The 21,801-nt window shown below is 36.5% G+C and overlaps 1 long non-coding RNA gene across 1 annotated transcript; it reads left to right on the plus strand.

Annotated features, from left to right (window-relative positions):
• The first annotated feature begins 242 nt into the window (after nt 1–242).
• Nucleotides 243–1,537, plus strand: LOC133308028 (uncharacterized). Its single transcript, XR_009751119.1, has 4 exons — nt 243–436; nt 734–810; nt 910–976; nt 1,408–1,537. It is a non-coding gene; the product is annotated as an uncharacterized LOC133308028 (long non-coding RNA).
• Nucleotides 1,538–21,801: the final 20,264 nt, after the last annotated feature.

Below are 21,801 nucleotides of genomic sequence, written 5' to 3' on the forward strand. Positions count from 1 at the left end.
TCCTAGATTAATATTCCAGACTTTTGGGTAAAGTTTGGTAATTATTGGAGTTGAATAGATAGACGAACCAATACCCGCTTAAAGTCACTTAACCTATGTTAAGTGACTAAAAGCCAAATGAGCCCCATTTCCCACCCCCATTTCGTCGAGAAACAGAAAAGAAGGAGGAAGAAGAAGAAGGAGAAGGAGGAGAAAGGGAGAGAGAGAGAGAGAGAGGAGGGAGCAAATCCCAACCGATTGGAGTGATTCAAAAGCCTAAACCACTCTAAATCTTCTCCTCTTTCATAATCCTAGCTTTGTTTTGAGTGGGGAGCATTGTGGAGAGAGATATTACCTCTCAAAAATTCGGCCCTTTGGTGAAAATTGGGGTTTTGAGAGTTTCTACCTCCATTGAAGCTTGAGGAGCCATCAATCCTTGGTTGTGTGACCATTGGTGGTAAGATTCTAACCCTTGAACCTCATGATTCCTTGAAATTTGCATGAGTTAGGGTTTGTGAATAGTAAATTGGGATTTTTATGAAATGTGGTTGAATTAGCTATGTTCTAGGAAGAATGGAGCTTAGAGCATGTTATGGAAAATGCTAGGAATGTCATTTAACCGGTGGAAATGAGCCTAAATAGTCATTTGATAATTGTTCATAATATTGGAAAATTCATGCTTGGATTGGTTAGTATTCTAGCATGTTGAACAATTAGTGAGTTGAATGATTGATTGGATCCTTGTGATGTCTAGGATTGAGACATTTGGACCAACCGTGAGTGATCAACCATTGGAGCAAGCTATGGAGCTTGAATAGCTCATTGGAATTGGTAAGCTCATACTTGTGTGGTGCTTTGAATTGAGTAATTGATGGTTGATTGTGAAATACTCTTGGATGCAATGTGTTGATTGCATTACACCATGTGTAGGTGTATGTTTGTAAAAGTTGATTGCTGAAACTGTTGGTGAAGAACAAAGGTTGACTGAAGCATTGAGGTAAGCCTTCGGACCTTGGGTGTAATTCCCTTGACTGTTCTACCAAGCCCTGAAAGGGTGGAGGTTGTGATTGTGTATATAAATGCAATAAAATAGTGTAATGCTTTGTTATACGTATGTGTATGCATTTGGTGTGGCATAGGATGGTGTTTCCCTATGTGGGTATGTTGCATGACGATGCGTAAATCATACATGGTAGTTAGCTGGCCAGTAGGACTATTTGCATCTGAGTTTCCTTAGGACAGCTTGAGAGCTCGAGGGATTTCTCCTGGAGATGTATTGCACTTTGCATAGATATGTATTTACTGCATTATTATTGTTATTGCTATTACACCGATATGGAACTGTGGGGTGGAGAGATGCTCCAAGGACCCCTGGTTTACTGGATATATTCGTATATCTCACCCCGTGTTGTGGGGACCCCCTTTCAGGTAAGGATGCTGCAGGAGCCTCTGGTGGCAAGTGGCCATACCTAGATTATGCATGAAATATGGCACTTCTTTGAGTTTATGCATGCCTTTTGTAGTTGACATGTATAGGATTTTATTTTGAAAGCCCATGATCATTTGTATATCTTGATTCATTTGATGAACTTAGCCTATGCTCATGCCTTTGGTTACACCTTTTGTTGATGGGAGCCAAGGGAATGATCATAGTGTTTTGTAAGCTAAGTTCTATGATTTGTAAAGGATATGTAATGTAAATGATGCCTACTTGGAATTCAATATATGCATGCTTGTTATGTATTGAGTTGTTGAATTGGTTGGGCTGAAAATCAATTAGGTACCCTCTTCGTTTAAACTGGTAAACGATGAGAAAACAAAGGTCATGCTGCCCAAATTCTAGCTAAATCTCATGAGGAGAGGTTGGATGAGTGCTAGGATTTAGTTTTGGGGCATGGACATTTGTGGTTTGTAATGGGGATGCATTTTCCCCTAGGCTTGGACTTGAGAAATGTGGGAATTGGAATTCCCTGGCAGCGCGCTTAAGCGCCCAGGAGCGCGCCCAAGCGCCCTGCTGCCCCTGCGAGTGCCAATGCATTCTGCCTCCTCGCGCTGGAGCGCCCAAGTGGGGGCTTAAGCGCCCAGGATTGCGCGCTGGAGCGCCCTGGCGTGCGCTTAAGCGCCCTTTGCTGCAGAAAGTTGGGTGGCTTACTGCCCCCTCGTGTTTTAGCGCCCAGGGTGGGGCTTAAGCGCCCAGGGTTGCGCGCTTGAGCGCCCTGGTCCGCGCTTAAGCGCCCTTCGCCACTGAAGGAGGAGATGCTTCTGTCTCTGCGCGCCAAAACGTCCCCGTGGGAGCTTTAGCGCCCGATAGCGCGCGCTTGAGCGCCCGGTAGCGCGCTGAAGCGCGCGGGGCCTGTGACCAACACTCTCTTGTGTTGCTTCAAATTGTCCTAACTTGGACTACAGTGCTCCGATTTGAGCACGGTTTGAAGCCACGGGTAGCTAATAAAGAAACCTACAATATAGTAGAAGTATTGAACTAAACAAGAAGTAAATTAATGGTTTAAAAATGGGAAATGAACATGATGTTAAGCTTAATTTATCTGTTTCCGCAAGGTAATATGGTTATGATCACGAAATCGGGTATTATAAGTTCGGTACGTTTTAAAATGAAAAATTTATCCGGATTTTAATTGAACCCATGTGATTGTAACTGCGCTTAATATCATAATGCGATGTTAACAAACCGGTTCTAGAACGGGGTGTTACATCAGTCAAGAATTGAAGATCAAGAAAAGATCACAATAAAGGGAAAACTTATGAAAAGAATCCTCTGAATTCTCTACAAATAGGAGGAACTGCAAAGGAGATAATCTGAAAATTTTAAAGAGAAAGCATTTAGAAACCACTATCTTCCCTTGATAAATAAAGATTTCCATTTCTTTACTGGTATGGCTGAACAACTTGCACGGGCATATACTCATGTTATTTTTGAAGAATTCTATGAAGAATTGTTTGTATCTTTATCTGTGGCAAATGAAAAAATCAATGAAAGTGGTACTTTCGTTTGTTACAAGTTGGTTAAATCTAGTGATGATGTTGTAAATATTTATATTATTTATTTATTTATTATTTGTTGTATTGGGCATAGCCCATTAGGTCAAGTATTCTAGGTCTTGTATTCTCTATAAATAGAGAACCTTTGTACAAAGTATTTACACAATTTTATAATATATCAGAATACCTTTTTCAAGTTGGTATCAGAGCTCTCGATTCTGAGGGTTCTGCTTCCACAAATCATCATCTTTAAAAACCAACCCTATTTGCCTCTCGCCGCCACAAAGCCGCCGACGGAAAAAAAATTACAGGGACCGTTTGGACCGTGAGGACCCCTGTTTCACTCCGTTTTCTTAGATCTATCATTCTACGGAGGTTTCTTTTTCATCAGACGACCGGAACAGCTCAAAAAAAAAACGTGGCACTGTTCATCGCGAACTGTTTTGTGAGTGTTTTGGATATCTAGTGGATCAAAATGGGTCTGATATCTGAAGTAATGATGTTGTCATCGGAACTAGACCTATGTTAAGTGATTGGATCATATCTGTAGCTATATAACTCATATCGCAATAAGACAAGCGCCATTGAAAAGATAACGTCCAGGTCTATAACTCATATACAGAGAACACTTTTTCAAATTACACTTTTTTGATAGTTAACATTGAGATACAAGATCAGTCAAGAATTGAAGATCAAGAAAAGATCACAATAAAGGGAAAACTTTTGAAAAGAATCCTCTGAATTCTCTACAAATAGGAGGAACTGCAAAGGAGATAATCTGAAAATTTTAAAGAGAAAGCATTTAGAAACCACTATCTTCCCTTGATAAATAAAGATTTCCTTTTCTTTACAGGTATGGCTGAACAAGTTGCACGGGCATATACTCATGTTATTTTTGAAGAATTCTATGAAGAATAGTTTGTATCTTTATCTGTGGCAAATGAAAAAATCAATGAAAGTGGTACTTTCTTTTGTTACAAGTTGGTTAAATCTAGTGATGATGTTGTAAATATTTATATTATTTATTTATTTATTATTTGTTGTATTGGGCTTAGCCCATTAGGTCAAGTATTCTAGGTCTTGTATTCTCTATAAATAGAGAACTTTTGTACAAAGTATTTACCCAATTTTATAATATATTAGAATACCTTTTTCAAGTTGGTATCAGAGCTCTCGATTCTGAGGGTTCTGCTTCCGCAAATCACCATCTTTAAAAACCAACCCTATTTGCCTCTCGCCGCCACAAAGCCGCCGTCGAAAAAAAAAATTCAGGGACCTTTTGGACCGTGAGGACCCCTGTTTCACTCCGTTTTCTTAGATCTATCATTCTACGGAGGTTTCTTTTTCATCAGACGACCGGAACAGCTCAAAAAAAACGTGGTATTGTTCATCGCGCACTGTTTTGTGAGTGTTTTGGATATCTAGTGGATCAAAATGGGTCTGATATCTGAAGTAGTGATGTTGTCATTGGAACTGGACCTATGTTAAGTGATTGGATCATATCTGTAGCTATATAACTCATATCGCAATAAGACAAGCGCCATTGAAAAGATAACGTCCAGGTCTACAACTCATATACAGAGAACACTTTTTCAAATTACACTTTTTTGATAGTTAACAATGAGATACAAGATAAAGTCAAGAATTGAAGATCAAGAAAAGATCACAATAAAGGGAGAACTTTTGAAAAGAATCCTCTGAATTCTCTACAAATAGGAGGAATTGCAAAAGAGATAATCTGAAAATTTTAAAGAGAAAGCATTTAGAAACCGCTATCTTCCCTTGATAAATAAAGATTTCCTTTTCTTTACTGGTATGGCTGAACAAGTTGCACGGGCATATACTCATGTTATTTTTGAAGAATTCTATGAAGAATTGTTTGTATCTTTATCTGTGGCAAATGAAAAAATCAATGAAAGTGGTACTTTCTTTTGTTACAAGTTGGTTAAATCTAGTGATGATGTTGTAAATATTTATATTATTTATTTATTATTTGTTGTATTGGGCTTAGCCCATTAGGTCAAGTATTCTAGGTCTTGTATTCTCTATAAATAGAGAACCTTTGTACAAAGTATTTACACAATTCTATAATATATCAGAATACCTTTTTCAAGTTGGTATCAGAGCTCTCGATTCTGAGGGTTCTGCTTCCGTAAATCACCATCTTTAAAAACCAACCCTATTTGCCTCTCACCGCCACAAAGCCGCCGTCGGAAAAAAAATTTCGGGGACCTTTTGGACCGTGAGGACCCCTGTTTCACTCCGTTTTCTTAGATCTATCATTCTACGAAGGTTTCTTTTTCATCAGACGACCGGAACAGCTCAAAAAAAAACATGGTACTGTTCATCGCGCACTGTTCACGCGGTACTGTTCATCGAGTACTGTTCATCGGGTACTGTTCACGCGGTACTGTTCATTGGGTACTGTTCACACAAAAAAAAATCCTGCTGGTTTTTTTTTGTCTCCTCTCCATGGATCAGCTTAAACCCGCTATTGATAATATGTGTAAGCCATATGAATGTTCTTTGATCTTATCTGGTAAGAACACACGTTCTACATCTCTTCTTGCTTCTTGCACTGATTTTAAAACCTCATGGATTTTGGATTCTGGTGCAACTGATCATATGACTTGTCATACTGAGTTGTTTTGTTCCTATCATCCTACTGTTGGTAGTCATACTATATCCGTAGCTGATGGATCCCATAAATCAGTTATTGGTTCTGGTAACATTCAAATTCAACCTTCCTTGTTTCTTAAGAATGTCCTTTATGTTCCTCAGCTTTCTACTAATCTTATCTCCACTCAAAAACTTACAACTGATTTGAATTGTTCTATCACATTTTTTCCTTCTCATTGTGTTATTCAGGATCTTACCACGAAGAAGACAATTGGAGTAGCTAATGAACAGGATGGGTTGTATCATCTCCTTCCAGACCATGCTAGCAAAAATCAGTTATTAATGACACGTCATCCTTCTACTGCAGAGTCTATGATTTGGCTCCATCACAAGCGTCTGGGGCATCCACCATTTAGTCTTTTGAAGTCTATGTTCCCCTCTTTGTTTCTCAATAAGTCGGTTGAGACCTTTCATTGTGATGTTTGTGAATTTGCAAAACACCATCAAGTGTCATTTCCTTCTAGCACTATTAAAAGCAAGGAACCTTTTTCTCTTATCCATTCTGATGTTTGGGGCCCTTCTAAAGTGCACAGTGTTTCAGATGCAAGGTGGTTTGTTTCTTTTATTGACGACTGTACTCGGGTAACATGGATAAGATGAAAGACAAGTCTGAAGTACCAGAGATATTTATTCGGTTTCATCACATGGTTGAGACTCAGTTTGGTAAAGGTATTAAAAGACTCAGATCTGATAATGGTACTGAGTACGTCAATCAACGCCTGTCACAATTCATTTCAGACAGAGGTATGATTCATGAGCTCACATGTGTTGATACCCCTCAACAAAACGGGGTTGCTGAAAGAAAAAATCGTCACCTTCTTGAAGTTGCTAGAGCACTACTTTTCCAGACATCTGTTCCTAGTTCTTATTGGGGAGAAGCAGTGTTAGCTGCAACTTTTTTTGATCAACCGTTTACCTTCACGGGTCCTTAACAATATCAGTCATGTTCATTCCATGACTTCTTTCTTTCCTTCTGTTCCCATATTGCAGAGCCTTCCACCAAGAGTGTTTGGATGTGTTGCCTTTGTCCATGTTCATAAACAACATCGGAGTAAGTTGGATCCTAGGGCTCTTAAGAGTGTCTTCCTTGGTTATACCCCTTATAAAAAAGGGTACAAGTGTTATCATCCACCAAGTCGAAATTTTTTTGTTTCTATGGATGTCACCTTTCAAGAATTTGAATCTTATTTCCTGGGTCCTCATCGTCAGGGGGAGAACAATTCTTCAGAAGACTTGTCCCCTTCCTTCTTTGAGCCTGGATCAGTCTTCTCTCTACCTAGTGTATCTGCTCCTGGTGTGTCAGAACCTTCAAATACACCTGAGATACGAAAAAATTTGACACCTAAATTGGTATATCAGAGAAGGAAACAACTCATATTGTCTCACCAGTAACCTCAATCGTCTGAACCACTGGTAAGTCCTGAATCTCCTGTTTCTTCTGAGTCTCCTGTTTCTCCTGAATCTCATATTTCTGATCATGATGTTAATACTTCTGATGAGTTACCCATTAATGTTGATTCTGATGATTTGCCCATTGCTCTTAGAAAAGGAAAAAGATCTTGTCACAAGAAAACTTGTTCCTCCTGTCCCTCTTGTACTCAATACCCTATCTCCCACTTTGTTTCCTCTGCTAATCTTTCTGTGCAGCACAAAATCTTTGTTTAAGCACTAGATCCTATTGCAATTCCAAAATCAGTACATGAAGCCTTGAAAGATGGGAATTGGGCTCAAGCCATGCAAGAGGAGATGAATGCGTTGGAGAAAAATAAAACATGGGAGGTTATTGATAGACCCAACGGAAAGAAAGCAGTAGGGTGCAGATGGGTTTATGCCCTGAAATATAATTCTGATGGCACTCTTGAGAGATACAAGGCTCGATTAGTCGCCAAAGGTTACACTCCAACCTATGGCATTGATTATGAAGAAACCTTTGCTCCAGTTGCAAAGATGAATACGGTGAGAATCTTGTTATCCCTTGCTGCCCATTACAATTGGGATATAAATCAATTTGATGTGAAAAATGCTTTCCTCAATGGTGAGTTAGAAGATGAAGTCTACATGGAAATCCCGCCTGGTTTTGATTCTGTGAAGGGGGAAAATAAAGTTTGTAGATTAAAAAAGGCCTTGTATGGATTGAAGCAGTCACCTCGTGCTTGGTTTGGAAGGTTTACTAAGGTTATGATGACCTTAGGATACAGACAGAGTCAAGGAGATCACACTCTTTTCTTCAAGCACCCCCAAAATAGGAAGCTTACTGTGCTCATTTGTTGTAAATAGTAATTATGTAGTCATTTATTAGTAATTATGTAGTCATTTATTTGTATTAAATAGTAATTATGTAGTCATTTATTAGTAATTATGTAGTCATTTATTTGTATTTATTTAGTCCGTTACTTGTATATTGGGCCAAGCCCATTAGGTCAAAATTAGGTCAAGAAGTCTCTATAAATAGAGACCCCTATGTACAGATTCAAATACGATTCAATAATATTTCAAATACCCTTTTATTTCAAGTTGGTATCAGAGCTCTCGATCCTGAGGGCTCTGCTTCCGCGCCTATTGTCTTTAGTACAAGAACCTTTTATTCTTTTTGTCTCTCGCTGCCATCAGCCGCCACCGGACTTTTTTTTTTTCGGGGACCTCTTGAACCAAGAAGATCTCTGTTATACTGGATCTCTGTTACTTTTCATCGTCTTCATTATTCTTCATCACAAGACAGCATCTGTTCATCACAATTGGACCCTTTCCCGGTGGTTTTTCAACTCCGAACAGACCCAGAAAGAATCGCGCTCACCGGACGACGTTGCTCCAGAAATTTCAGACCGGACGGCCACCGCACGCGCCCACATGCGCCGCCCCTTCAACCGCGAGTGAAGCCCACGCGCAGCCAATCTCACCGGCGCGTGGCGGCGCGTGAGATCATATTTCCGGGTCGGACCACCGCGATCTTGATCGTCCCTTAATCCTCTTTCTGGATCTGTGCTCCTCTCTTTGATCGGACATCGTTTGGTATTTATTTGTGATTTTTGGCTTCTTTGAGCTTTTCTTTGACCATTTTCTGTGCAGTATGGCCTCTTCTCAAAGGAGTTCTTTTTCAAAATTTTATGATGGTACCTTTTCTAGACCTAAGAGAGATGATCGATGGTGTTCTTATTGTAAAAGAACAGGTCATATCAAGGATTTATGCTTTCGCCTTTATGGAAAGCAATCTGTCTTAGAAAAGATGGCAAAGTTGCGTGGTCAAGCGCATTTTACTTCCTCTGAAATAACTCCTACACCTAATAAGACCCAACCTGCATTTCGTCCAAATGAGTTGGAACGGCTCCGAACCATTCTTGATTCTATGAGTAAGCCATCTGATACTAGTGCTTTGACTATGACTGGTATGAGCTCCAAAACTTATTCTTTCCTTTCTTCATGTAATGATTTTAAACATTCTTGGGTTGTTGATTCTGGTGCTACTGATCATATGGCTTGTTGTGCTGACTCCTTTACCTCTTATCATCCTACCATTGGAACTCATACAATAGCCATAGCTGATGGCTCTCATACATCAGTTGCGGGATCTGGTGACATAAACTTACAGCAGTCCTTACATCTTAAGGATGTTCTTCATGTTCCTAAACTCTCCACGAATCTTCTTTCTATTCATAAAATGACAAAAGATTTGAATTGTACTGTAACTTTCTATCCTACCCATTGTGTTTTTCAGGATCTCGCCACGGGGAAGACGATTGGTAGTGCTAAAGAGCAAGGTGGGCTGTACTATCTGGTGTCACAATCTCCTGCAAATAAAGTAACAAATCACATCTTGATGTCTCATGGTCAATCAACTGCTGATTCTTTGATTTGGCTTCATCATAAGCGCTTAGGTCATCCTCTATTTAGTTTACTCAAATCTTTATTTCCGTCATTGTTTTTGTCTAAATCTGTTGAGTCTTTTCATTGTGATGTTTGTGAATTTGCTAAGCATCATCGTGTGTCTTTTCCTTCTAGTATTACTAAGAGTGTTGAACCTTTTGATCTTATTCATTCTGATGTTTGGGGTCCCTCTAAAGTCCCTCACGATTCTGGAAATAGATGGTTTGTTTCTTTTATTGATGATTGCACTCGTGTAACTTGGGTGTACTTAATGCGTGAAAAGTCTGAGGTACCACAACTGTTCTTTCAATTTTATAAAATGATTGAGACCCAGTTTGGTAAAAAACTCAAGAGACTAAGAACAGATAATGGTACTGAATATGTTAATCATAGCTTTTCCCAATTTATAAGAAATAACGGTATGATTCATGAACTTACTTGTGTTGACACCCCCCAACAGAATGGGGTTGCTGAAAGAAAAAATCGTCACCTTCTTGAAGTGGCTCGTGCATTAATGTTTCAAACACATGTACCCAAATACTATTGGGGAGATCCTATTCTTACTGCAGCATTCTTGATCAACCGTTTACCCACTCGGGTACTTGACCATGTAAGTCCTATTCACTCTATGACTTCTTTTTTCCCTTCTATTCCAACTATGATGAGTCTTCCTCCACGAGTGTTTGGGTGTGTTGCTTTTGTTCATGTTCATAAACATCATCGCAGTAAGTTGGACCCTAGGGCTATTAAATGTGTTTTTCTTGGTTATGTTCCTGATAAGAAGGGCTACAAGTGCTATCACCCTAGTAGTAGGAAATTTTTTGTTTCTATGGATGTTAGATTTCAGGAATCTGAGTCCTTTTTCCAAGGTCCTCATCTTCAGGGGGAGAATCCTTCACCAGAAATCTCATCACCTCCCTTCTTTGAGTTTGAATCATCAGTGTCTACTCCTTTACCTATGTCAGTGTATCCTCCACCTGGTCCTGTTCCTCCTGTGTCTGTTCCTCCTGTGTCTGATCCTCTTGTGAGTAATCCTCATGTGGCTGATTCTCCTGTGATTGATACATCAAGTACACCAGAGATACGAAAGATTGTGACACCTGAAAGAAGGAAACAGCCCACATTGTCTCAGCAGCAACCTCAATCGTCTGAACCACTGGTAAGTCCTGAATCTCATATTTCTGATCATGATGTTAATACTTCTGATGACTTACCCATTACTACTGATTCTGATGATTTACCCATTGCTCTTAGAAAAGGAAAAAGAGCTTGTCCCAAGAAATCTTGTCCCTCTTGTCCCTCTTGTACTCAATACCCTATCTCCCAGTTTGTTTCCTCTGCTAATCTTTCTGTGCAGCACAAAAGCTTTGTTTCAGCACTAGACTCTATTGCAATCCCAAAATCAGTATATGAAGCCTTGAAAGATAGGAATTGGGCTCAAGCCATGCAAGAGGAGATGAATGTATTGGAGAAAAATAAAACATGGGAGGTTATTGATAGACCTACTCGAAAGAAAGCAGTAGGGTGCAGATGGGTTTATGCCCTGAAATATAATTCTGATGGAACTCTTGAGAGATACAAAGCTCGATTAGTTGCCAAAGGTTACTCTCAAACCTATGGCATTGATTATGAAGAAACATTTGCTCCAGTTGCAAAGATGAATACGGTGAGAGTTTTGTTATCCCTTGCTGCCCATTACAATTGGGATATAAACCAATTTGATGTGAAGAATGCTTTCCTCAATGGTGAGTTAGAAGAAGAAGTCTACATGGAAATTCCGCCTGGTTTTGATTCTGTGAAGGGAGAAAATAAAGTTTGTAAATTAAAAAATGCCTTGTATGGATTGAAGCAGTCACCTCGTGCCTGGTTTGGAAAGTTTACTAAGGTTATGATGACCTTAGGATATAAACAAAGTCAAGGAGATCACACTCTTTTTTTCAAGCACTCCCAAAATAGGAAGCTTACTGTGCTCCTTGTATATGTTGATGATATTATTATCACAGGTGATGATTTTGTTGAGAGACAGATTCTGCAAACATGGCTTGCCTCTGAGTTTGAAGTCAAAAACCTTGGGAAACTGAGATATTTCCTAGGGATAGAAGTAGCTCATTCGAGCAAAGGAATCTTTATCAGCCAGAGGAAATATGTTCTTGATCTTCTCAAAGAAGCAGGAAAGCTCGGGTGTAAACCCTCTAATACTCCTATTGAGCAGAATCACAAGATGGGCTATGAAGAGGAAAGTCCTCCAGTTGATAAAGGACAATATCAACGGCTAGTTGGGAAATTGATATATTTGGCCCATACTAGACCAGACTTAGCTTATGCTGTTAGTGTTGTCAGTCAGTTTATACACGATCCAAAGGAGAAACATATGCAGGCAGTAGAGAGAATTCTTCAGTATCTTAAAGGTACTCCTGGTAAAGGGTTGTTATTCCGACATGATGGCAATCTATCTTTAGAAGTCTACACAGATGCTGATTATGCTGGATCCGTGACTGACCGTCGTTCTACCACTGGTTATTGCATGTTTCTTTGTGGTAACTTGGTGACATGGAGAAGTAAGAAACAAGATGTGGTCGCCAGATCAAGTGCAGAAGCTGAATTTCGAGCTATGGCTCAAGGCATTTGTGAGTTACTGTGGCTGAAAATTGTACTTGATGATCTAAAAATAAAATGTGAGGGACCTATGAAGCTGCTATGTGATAATAAGTCTGCTATTTGTATAGCTCATAATCCAGTTCAACATGATCGGACTAAACATATTGAGGTCGACCGCCATTTCATCAAAGAGAAACTTGATAGCGGGTTGATTACCACTCCATACATTCCCACTGGGCGTCAATTAGCTGATCTATTGACAAAGGGGTTTCCTTCAGATAGATTTCAAGAACTTGCTAGCAAGCTGGGAATGATAAATATCTATTCCTCAGCTTGAGGGGGAGTGTTGTAAATAGTAATTATGTAGTCATTTATTTGTATTAAATAGTAATTATGTAGTCATTTATTAGTAATTATGTAGTCATTTATTTGTATTTATTTAGTCCGTTACTTGTATATTGGGCCAAGCCCATTAGGTAAAAATTAGGTCAAGAAGTCTCTATAAATAGAGACCCCTATGTACAGATTCAAATACGATTCAATAATATTTTAAATACCCTTTTATTTCAAGTTCCTTGTATATGTTGATGATATTATTATCACAGGTGATGATTTTATGGAGAGACAGATTCTGCAGACACGGCTTGCCTCTGAGTTCGAAGTCAAAGACCTTGGAAAACTGAGATATTTCCTAGGGATAGAAGTAGTTCATTCAAGCAAAAGAATTTTTATCAGTCAGAGGAAATATGTTTTGGATCTTCTCAAAGAAGCAGGAAAGCTCAGGTGTAAACCCTCTAATACTCCTATTGAGCATAATCACAAGATAGGCTTTGAAGAGGAGAGTCCTCCAGTTGATAAAGGACAATATCAACGGCTAGTTGGGAAATTGATATATCTGGCCCATACTAGACCAGACTTAGCTTATGCTGTTAGTGTTGTCAGTCAGTTTATGCATGATCCAAAGGAGAAACACATGCAGGCAGTGGAGAGAATTCTTCAGTATCTCCTGGTAAAGGACTGTTATTCCGGCGAGATGGCAATCTCTCTTTAGAAGTCTACACAGATGCTGATTATGCTGGATCTGTGACGGACCGTCGTTCTACCACTGGTTATTGTATGTTTCTTTGTGGTAACTTGGTGACATGGAGAAGTAAGAAACAAGATGTGGTTGCCAGATCAAGTGCAGAGGCTGAATTTCGAGCCATGGCTCAAGGCATTTGTGAGTTACTATGGCTGAAAATTATACTTGATGATCTCAAAATAAAATGTGAGGGACCAATGAAGCTGCTATGTGATAATAAGTCAGCTATTTGTATAGCTCATAATCCTGTTCAACATGATCGGACTAAACATATTGAGGTCGACTGCCATTTCATCAAAGAGAAACTTGATAGCGGGTTGATTACCACACCCTACATTCCCACCGGGCGTCAATTAGCTGATGTATTGACAAAGGGACTTCCTTCAGATAGATTTCAAGAGCTTACTAGCAAGCTGGGAATGATAAATATCTATTCCTCAGCTTGAGGGGGAGCGTTGTAAATATTAATATTATTTATTTATTTATTATTTGTTGTATTGGGCTTAGCCCATTAGGTCAAGTATTCTAGGTCTTGTATTCTCTATTAATAGAGAACCTTTGTACAAAGTATTTACACAATTCTATAATATATTAGAATACCTTTTTCAAGTGATGACAAACAATATTTTGTGACATTTTGATAGGAATTTAACCCCTCCTATCAGCTAAAGAGGGAGACAACTTGTATATTAATGAAAAAGGAAACAATTACAGTAAATGTTGCAACAGAAACGAAAAAGAGCCAGAGCTCCCAGCTATGGAGATCACTCCACTAGCCCTTCTACACCAGTAGAAAATTAACAGAATAATGCCTACCTTCCCCCTCACACTCCCTACTCCATATAGACGTCTAAAAACAATAACAAACTACACCTCTCACTCTCTCTCCACAACCGTCATTACAATTCATTACACGTCACACAATTCCCTTATTCTTATTCTTTCTGTGGTAAACCAACATTGGGTCAGTTCTTCTTCCTTGCTTGGGCTGCTCCTCTTCTTCCACGTATGGGCCTAACATTGATGGGCTGTTTGTAGTAGCATTTCTCCTATCAATACCACCCTCTTTAGCTACCGCCTTGTCCTCAAGGCAAAAATTAGGCAATTGCCCTTTAACATCATTGACTTTCATCCAGGTAGCCTCTTCAACAGGTTTGGATTTCCAAAGGATCAACCATTCTTCCATGGTATTATTCATAAATAAGCTATTTATTGTGATATTATACCATAGAAGAACATCTTATAGTCTTTATTTGTTATAGGACCCTAATATAGGAGTAGCGGGTCTTGATTGTTCATATGATTCACAATCGAGTATCCAAGAGATGGTATTGCACGCTTCATGTGGTGTTTGAGCTATTTATTTTTTTTGGATTGCTCCACTGGTTTCCGGGGCTTCGCCCCGACTATGTCCAGTCCGACCCAGGTAGGTTACCTAGCATTGGCAGGTGAGTCTCCCAACGAGAATTTTCTGCATACACAAGGTCTCGAACTCGAGTCTTGCTTAAGCGAACCCAAGTACCTTACCACTTGAGCCAACTCCCGTTGGTTGAGCTATTTATTAAGTCATTGAATGATATGAATTTGAAAATTTGAACATTTTTTACTACTCTGAACTCAAGTGCTCAACTGCTTTACAGGTTCATTTAAATCAACTACTCAGAACCTCAATAGCTATTTCGCTACTCAAAAAATTGATTGAGGAATGGTAAGAAGTCTTGTCAATTTTTAGTGAGCATTTATTGATATAATATAATGCATCTTGAACTTTAAGAAGGGAGGAAACAACTCTTTGATTCTAATTTATGTTTTTGTGCAGACTGGCTTCATGTGTAAGCTGCACCAACTATATGTCATTAGGAGTAAATTTTGCCAGCCCCAGGAGATGATGGATAAATATATTGATTATGTTTCACGGGTGTCACTGTTTGCATCTAGTTAAGAAATGAGTTTCTTTTAAGCAATGTTTAATTACCTTGTTTTAGATTGTCTCTACTGGCAGATTAGAATTTAAGGGTGTGTTTGAAAGTGTTTTAGTTTTTTTGTTTTCCAAAACAGTTTTAAATATGAATTTTAAAAACTGATTTTGAGAGTAAAAAACCAAAAAAACTTGTTTGAGTGTAGTTAAATTAAAGTTATAAAGAAGTTGTAATTATTTACAAAAATGCTATTAATGAACTTTTAGAATTACAAAAATGCCATCATAAAGTAATTGTTTTGGTCCTAATTTTACGAAATTGCCATTAATGAATTCTGGTATTTACGATTTTGCCACCGCCTAAATGCAGAAAACAGAAAACAGCGCTGGAGAACATCAGAAGGATGTTTTGGTTTTCTGGTTTTTAAAATTTAAAAAGAGTCATTGTCTTGGGAAGCATTTTTCAAAACACCCATTACCAAACAAGTTTTTTATTTTTTTGTTTTTAAAAACAAAAAACTGTTTTACAAAATAGTTATCAATCAGTTTGTTTTCCAAAACAGTTTTAAATATGAATTTTAAAAACTGATTTTGAGAGTAAAAAAACAAAAAATCTTGTTTGAGTGTAGTTAAATTAAAGTTATAAAGAAGTTGTAATTATTTACAAAAATGCCATTAATGAACTTTTAGAATTACAAAAATGCCATCATAAAGTAATTGTTTTGGTCCTAATTTTACGAAATTGCCATTAATGAATTCTGGTATTTACAATTTTGCCACCGCCTAAATGCAAAAAACAGAAAACAGCGCTTGAGAACATCAGAAGGATGTTTTGGATTTCTGGTTTTTAAAACTTAAAAAGAGTCATTGTTTTGGGAAGCATTTTTCAAAACACCCATTACCAAACAAGTTTTTTTTTTGTTTTTTTTTTAAAAACAAAAAACTGTTTTACAAAATAGTTATCAATCAGTTTGTTTTCCAAAATAGTTTTAAATATGAATTTTAAAAACTGATTTTGAGAGTAAAAAAACAAAAAAACTTATTTGAGTGTAGTTAAATTAAAGTTATAAAGAAGTTATAATTATTTACAAAATACCATTAATGAACTTTTAGAATTACAAAAATGCCATCATAAAGTAATTGTTTTGGTCCTAATTTTACGAAATTGTCATTAATGAATTATGGTATTTACGATTTTGCCACCGCCTAAATGCAAAAAACAGAAAACAGCGCTGGAGAACATCATAAGGATGTTTTAGATTTCTGGTTTTTAAAACTTAAAAAGAGTCATTGTTTTGGGAAGCATTTTTCAGAACACCCATTACCAAACAAGTTTTTTTTATTTTTTTTGTTTTTAAAAACAAAAAACTGTTTTACAAAATAGTTATTAATCAGTTTGTTTTCCAAAACAGTTTTAAATATGAATTTTAAAAACTGATTTTGAGAGTAAAAAAACAAAAAAAACTTGTTTGAGTGTAGTTAAATTAAAGTTATAAAGAAGTTGTAATTATTTACAAAAATGCTATTAATGAACTTTTAGAATTACAAAAATGCCATCATAAAGTAATTGTTTTGGTCCTAATTTTACGAAATTGCCATTAATGAATTCTGGTATTTACGATTTTGCCACCGCCTAAATGCAGAAAACAGAAAACAGCGCCGGAGAACATCAGAAGGATGTTTTGGTTTTCTGGTTTTTAAAACTTAAAAAGAGTCATTTTTTTGGGAAGCATTTTTTAGAACACCCATTACCAAACAAGTTTTTTTATTTTTTTTGTTTTTAAAAACAAAAGACTATTTTACAAAATAGTTATCAATCAGTTTGTTTTCCAAAACAGTTTTAAATATGAATTTTAAAAACTGATTTTGAGAGTAAAAAAACAAAAATTCTTGTTTGAGTGTAGTTAGATTAAAGTTATAAAGAAGTTGTAATTATTTACAAAAATGCCATTAATGAAATTTTAGAATTACAAAAATGCCATCATAAAGTAATTGTTTTGGTCCTAATTTTACGAAATTGCCATTAATGAATTCTGGTATTTAAGATTTTGCCACCGCCTAAATGCCAAAAAACAGAAAACAGCGCTGGAGAACATCAGAAGGATGTTTTGGTTTTCTAATTTTTAAAAGTTAAAAAGAGTCATTGTTTTGGGAAGCATTTTTCAGAACACCCATTACCAAACAAGTTTTTTTATTTTTTTGTTTTTAAAAACAAAAAACTGTTTTACAAAATAGTTATCAATCAGTTTGTTTTCCAAAACAGTTTTAAATATGAATTTTAAAAACTGATTTTGACAGTAAAAAAATAAAAAAAACTTGTTTGAGTGTAGTTAAATTAAAGTTATAAAGAAGTTGTAATTATTTAAAAAAATGCCATTAATGAACTTTTAGAATTACAAAAATGCCATCATAAAGTAATTGTTTTGGTCCTAATTTTACGAAATTGCCATTAATGAATTCTGGTATTTACGATTTTGCCACCGCCTAAATGCAAAAACAGAAAACAGCGCTGGAGAACATCAGAAGGATGTTTTGGTTTTCTTGTTTTTAAAAATTAAAAAGAGTCATTGTTTTCGGAAGCATTTTTCAAAACACCCATTACCAAACAAGTTTTTTTATTTTTTTTGTTTTTAAAAACAAAAAACTGTTTTACAAAATAGTTATCAATCAGGCCCTTGTACTAGAATTTATGCAAAATTTGGGATTTATGAACCGGAATTTCTTTGTTCTAGTAAAGGAGTATTTGGGAAACAATGTGTGTAATTTTGATATGAGTAATATAATATCCCTAACCCTTTTAATTAAAAAAGGGTATATGATTAAATATTTGATCATGCATAAATGGGTTAAATTAAGTAAAAGACATACTTAAATAAATTAGGGTTACTTTTGACGTAAAATATATTGTCAGTGAGATTTTTGTGTTAAAAATGTGTGTAGGAAAAATTACCCAGAATGTAAAAGTAAATTTAGAAATATGACTGGAAAAATATTCTAATTCATTGGGTAAAGTTTGGTATTGAATGGAGGTGTGTAGATAGATAAACGGTTACCGAGTTAAAGTAACTTTGTCTATTTATTTATTCATTTCTATCATTAATATTAAGGTAATAATATGATATTAAAAAATAAAATGGTCAAGGGAATGAGAAACAAAAAAAAATGAATTGTGAAGATGATTGCAAAATAATAATTAAAACTATATATAAGCATTTGTCGTAAAAAAAACTGTATAATAAAATATTATAAATTTTTAGATAATTTTTTTAAATATAAAATTTGGCATTTCGGTTAAAATCTATTGTCATTTTCTATTTTATACAATTGATGAAATCTATAAACAAAAGTAAAAAAAAAATAGATTTTTATTGTGTTAACAAACGTAATTCTGATTCTCGGAATAAAAAAAAATGTGTTATCAAACGTAACTCTGATTCTTGGAATAAAAATAAAATATGTTAACAAACGTAATTCTGATTCTCAGAATTGTTCCAAGGCACAGAAATAGAAAAAATCATTTCTTTTCAGAAACAGTGCCAGGAATCAGAATGATTGTCATGCGCAGCCTTAGATACCGTGACACTCTATTTCTTCTTCCTTTTTTTTCCCGAGCGTTCCTCTGCTTTCTTTCTTCCATGGAAATAGCTTAGGTTCTCCCTTTCTTTTTTCTTTGATTTTTCATCACACAATCATCCAAATGCAAAAGTCCAGTACACGAAATTGATAGGAAATCATCCAATGAATCCGTTCCACCCTTTATATTAGGCTGAAAATGCTTGTGTAAAAAGTTTTCCTCTCCTCCCATTTCGAGTTACTATTCTTCCAAGAGAGAAATTGTGGTTTTAGTTGGAGCCAAGCTTGGGCTTTGTTCCTTGGACCTTGGATAAGCGATTTGAGGTAAGAAATCCTCATTCTAATGGTTTGATTTTCATGGTTTAAGTTTTGAATATTTTGAGCATATTTTGTGTAGAATTTATGAAGTGAAAACTTGAAATTTATGAAGTATTAGTGTGTTTTATGATGATATGGTGTCAAACAAGCATGATGATGAGTTGGAAAAATTGAAAAAAAAAATCCCTAGGCCACTACTTAGGTTTCAGCCATGATAGGTTAGTTAGGGTTTGTTGTGCAAAAATTTAATTGCATAAATTGTGGAGGTTGGTATGTTGGTGTATGTTGTGAATTAATTGTGAAAGTGAGATTTCAAAAAGAAAATCCCTTGGAAAATCATCCCTATGGATTTCGACCATTAGGGTCTAATTAGGATGATTATGTTTAAAAAATTATTTTGATGATGTGTTTAGGTCCTAATGCATGGCTATAGTATGATTTTGAAGTGAAATGGTTTAAGACATAATGAGAGACACCTTGACTCCTTTGTATGTGTTGCAACGACTTTGTGAACAAAAATAGGCAAAGTTAGGCTTAAAAATTGTTATGAGAATATATGAATAATTTAGGGGCTAAGTGTGGGTTCTAGGAACCAATGGTTGTGTAAAAAGAATTGATGAAAATTCCTAGTCCTTCTTGGTATTGGCTTCGGCCATTGCATGAATTGTGGAACTAGGAAATGTTAAAAATTGTAAAGATTATGTTAGAAGCTTGGTTGGGTCATTTAAGGACCCTAGGTAATTATGAAACTGGGTGGTTGCTTGTGTTACGAGTAATCATCTGTAAATGTGTTAAATAATGATCTTAAGAAAGGATGGTCTTGACTTGTAAATTGGCATAGAATTGGCATACATGAAAAGAAATGAAAGTAAAAAATAAAATGTATGTCTTGTAATTACATGGCATTGCAGCATTTTATTGAGCTTCGTTTTGGATTCTGTCTCTAGGTGTGCCTAGGGACTGAGCGTCTTTGGATTTCCTTTAGAGCTAAATAGGTAACTTGTATTACAAGTGAGCAAATCGGTAAAGCTTCAAAAAGTAAGCTCTATGTTTAAGGAGTCTTTTTCTACTTGAGTGCTCCACCATAGTTAGTGAACTATGGTTGGATTGTATAATTGTATTTGATGCTTTGTATAGATGCATTCATATAGAGCTATTTGATAACAAGATATGATTTGTTCTGATGTGATTTCTGTATTGATCTTTGGCCATTGATTTATTGGTGCACTGATGTCTGCTTGGGGTCATCCTTCGGGACTGACTGTGTACACCTCTGATATGTTCTGGTTCCGCTTGGGGTCCTCCCTTGGGAATGACTGTGTATGCCTCTGATAAGAGATGTATATATGCTTTGTTCTATTATGATATTTGTTATACGATGTTTTGTATACTCTGTATTTGACTCTCATGCAGGAGTGGGCCCCGGGGTATGAAGAATTCTCTATAAACCTGGAGCTTAATGAGATTTGTTATCTCACCCCTTTTTGGAAACATCATTTCATGTTCTCAGATTCCCGATGAGCCCTCATGAGGCAGGGACACGACCCGTGGGTAGAGGTGCTACGACGGACCGGATTTTTGAGTAGCTGTAGGCTACTGCTATTTTGGAGTATATTTATGTTGTTTCGTATTCCATTATTTTGTGGATCATGATGTCTGATCCTTTATTTTGTATATGGCCTGTATTTGTTTTGTACATGTTTTCTGCTTTGATGCATGTACAATTGTGTATTCAGGCATGTTTATATTACAATGTAGTATTCAGTTATATGATTACTTGTTGGATATGCATGCTGTTAGACATAGTGGCACAGAGCCAAGTTATGCATGCGCCCATGAATGGGTATATGGTCCTATATGGATGTCTGATATTTCTGAAAGCATATATGATGTAAACTGTCTATCAGGAACCCTTGAGAGTCGGAGTTGCAAATCTCCAGTTGTCCAATTTACAGAGGTTACTCTGCCCGATTTTCGTCTTCGTCAAATAAGAATTAAATTAGGAGAAGTATGCAACATGTGATATCATGTGAAAAAGGGTTAAAGAAAAGAAAAAGTTAGCTCGTATTTTCGTAAGTTAAGTATTCCGATGTTTCTGTTGTATCATATGTATGTTAATTGAACCGGCTCGAGACGAGGATGTTACAAGTAAAGTTCTTTTTGGATCCCTAACAAAAAATATGGTCCTCACTTTAGTCCCTTACAAATAAAAATTAGTCCTCTGGTCCCTATGAAATTCAGAGTGGACCCATTTTAGTCCTTTTGAGAGGCTAATGTGGATCTTTTTTGAATTTATGAGGGACCACGATTTAAACTAAATGAATCCACTTTAAAATTCTTAGAGACCTCGGAACTAATTTGTTTTTATAAGGGACTAAAGTGAAACCGTGTTTTTTGTAAGGAACCCAAAATGAACTTTACTCTTTTGATATTGTATAGGCCTTGTGCGATTTTTAAATTTGGCTGATTTGCTACCAGACTAGCATTGGTAGGGATGTGCATGAAAGATCATGCTATATCATCAATCGTGTTTATAAATGGAACAAACATTTGAATAAAAAACTTATCTTGCTACCATTTTAGTTGCAGTAAGAGTATTTTTTGGAAATAAAAGTGTGCAATTTTTATATTAACATCCTTGTTATATCAAGATGCAGCTACACGATACCACTAATACAACCACCCTCGATGTTAGCATCCTCGTTGCTTATTGTAAATTTGACCTGATTCTATATGTCCTTGGACAATCATAACTGGGATAGATGAGGATGGATATCTAAGGAGTAGTTGGGTACGT

This window comes from Gastrolobium bilobum, unplaced genomic scaffold (genome assembly GCF_033153095.1).
Source record: "Gastrolobium bilobum isolate Gb01-03AN ecotype WA unplaced genomic scaffold, APGP_CSIRO_Gbil_v1 utg6454, whole genome shotgun sequence".
Taxonomy (NCBI): Eukaryota; Viridiplantae; Streptophyta; class Magnoliopsida; order Fabales; family Fabaceae; genus Gastrolobium; species Gastrolobium bilobum.